This window comes from Syngnathoides biaculeatus, chromosome 11 (genome assembly GCF_019802595.1).
Source record: "Syngnathoides biaculeatus isolate LvHL_M chromosome 11, ASM1980259v1, whole genome shotgun sequence".
NCBI lineage: Eukaryota > Metazoa > Chordata > Actinopteri > Syngnathiformes > Syngnathidae > Syngnathoides > Syngnathoides biaculeatus.
Window position 1 is genome coordinate 17,967,301 of NC_084650.1, and position 2,643 is coordinate 17,969,943.

Here is a 2,643-nt window from a genome sequence, read left to right on the forward strand (position 1 = left end):
ACATTAAAGAACCACATCGGAGTCAGGCTCAAGCTAGGCAATTAGCTCCAGCGTACATAAAAAAACTGCGGTTTGATTATAGGTTCGTTTGAACAATATTCTCACATGTCTTTATGCGTGTTCTTTGTTGTTTTTTGCCGTTTCTTAATTGGTTTTCTCCATTTTGTCTTCGGGGTGTGCGGCCTAAGCATCAAAAATGGGAACTGGACTTTTTCAAATGATTCTTCTTCTTCTTTTCCTTTCGGGTTGTCCGGTTAGGGGTCGCCACAGCGTGTCATCTCGGACAAACGCACATTTGTTTGGCACAGTTTTGCACCAGATGCCCTTCCTGACACAACCCTTCTGCAGTTTAGCCAGCGAGAGAAGCTTACAGCACCTGGTATTTCCAGGCGGTCTCCCATCCAAGTACTAACCAGGGCCAAACCCGCTTCGCTTCCGAGGTCTGACGAGATCCGACGTTCTCAGGGTAGCGTGAGCGTCAGCCCTTTTTTTCAAATTATATGAAAATGATCCTGGTATATCTTAAAAAGAACCACTGGTGTAAAACATGAAAATACCCTTTCCTGTTTTTCTCAAACATTGTTTGAAAAATTAAACAATTTTCTCGTCAAGTTGGTATTATTACATTTTTCAAAAAAAAAATGTCTCGCTATTTTAATAAACACTATTATGAGATTATTGGCTTTGAAAATGAACTGGGTGATGTAGGAAAGCAGTGCATTGTGGGGTTAGCTAATATCAGGGGGTCAATCAAATGAAGTTTGGTTGCGCGGCAGGCGCTGCGTCGCGTCGGCTCGCGGAAGAATGTCACCCGCTAATTAGCCTCCGCCAAAGTGTGCAGTCGAAAAAGCAACCTGATCAAAAAGCCCGGCGTCAGTATCACGCTGTTGACTTCCTGTCTGATAAGACGAGCGGGGCGGCGTCCTTATCGAGCGCCCGCAGACTTGATTTAGATGAGAGAAGAGGGGGGGGGGGAGAAAAAATAAAAAAGAAAGACAGATTTGTTTTATCGGCGTTTTTCCACACGGCTGCAGAACACAGAGGTTTCACTTCAGCCTTTAATGGCCTGAGCCAGTCAAATATTTATATACGGTATGTATCCGATCTCGCAAATGACACCAGGATATCTGTCAGAAACAACAACCTTGGAACATCAATGGAATAGGTTCAAATATATACTGAATATATACAGTATAGCCGTCCATTTTCTGAGGCGCTTATCCTCACGAGGGCCGTGGGAGTGCTGGAGCCTATTCCGGCTGTAATTGGGCAGGAGGCGGGGTACACGGGGTACACCAAGTGAGAGAGAGACACCAGCCGCACTCACAATTATGGATGGATGGATGGGATGAGACTTGATCATAACAGTGGACAACAATACAAAATCAGTTTATCTTATTAATCATATGACTTTTAATATGAAGGTTGCGCATCAGTTATCGTAATTCCTGGCCTACAGGGCGCACCACGTTACAAGCCTCACTGCGTACATTTATAAAGGAAATACCATTTGGTACATACATACGCCGCAGCTGTGTAAAAGCCACATTGAAACCCATATTGAAACACGAGATATTTACAAAGAAATACGGTACACAGAAAGAGTTTAATGCTAGCGCTAACGCTAATAGGGGTGGTTAAAATAAAGCTTACAGGTAAACATCACTGAGACACGCCAGTAACACAGCAGCAACACGCTACCACAGCGCTAACGCTAGCGCAGCGCTAACAGTGCCGTTAAAGGTCACTTCCTCGGCACATATATTCCACCGGTCTCATTCTTACCTGTTCCCGCTTGAGTGCCCCCTTGCAGCCGTTGGAAAAAATGCACAAATTAGCCTCATCACCGCATAGACCGCAGGGTTGAAAGCGTGTGAAAAAAGTCGCGGCTTGTAGGCCGGAAATTACAGTACGAGAGTTTTGATGTTGAAGTTGTGAATCCGTCACAAAAGATTATAGCTGTTTAAAAACTCATTTTCTTCTACATGCATTAGTTGTGATGGTGAAAGTTGAGTTGAAGTCATTACAGTGGCCAACAATTCAAAAGCTGTTTTTTTTTTTTTCGCCTCTGGACATGTCCAAACCATCAAAGTCTGCTCTCACTAAACTTGCTGTCCCTTGAATGAGCTCATTTCTAATCCTATCCAACCTGCTCACTCCGAGCGAGAACCTCAACATCTTCATTTCTGCCACCTCCAGGTCTGCTTCCCGTTGTTTCTTCAGTGCCATCCGTACATCATGGCTGGCCTGACCACAGTTTTATAGACTTTGGCCTTCATCCTAGCGGAGACTCTCCTGTCACATAGAACACCAGACACCTTCCGCCAACTGTTCCTCCCCGCTTGGACCCATTTCTTCACTTCCTTACCATCATCATTTTTTTCCTCTGTGTCTTAAATTAAAGATGCGCATCAGTCCTTACAGCGTCAATGGATAAAAGCAGTTTCTTCCAAATGCACAAATATTAATACCAAAGTCACGCATCAGCCAAAACAGTGGACATCTATTCAAAGAGTCTTCGTGTCAACACGGGACTACAGTAGGCTGCTACTCAAACGATCAGGAGTCTTTGTAAAACTTCATCATCCGCCACTGCAGTGGACAACTATTCAAACTATGCATTTTCTTCTTCTAAATATGCAA

The 2,643-nt window shown here is 44.1% G+C and overlaps 1 pseudogene; it reads right to left on the bottom strand.

Moving 5' to 3' along the window:
* Positions 1–364: 364 nt before the first annotated feature.
* Positions 365–483, bottom strand: LOC133509297 (5S ribosomal RNA; annotated as a pseudogene).
* Positions 484–2,643: the final 2,160 nt, after the last annotated feature.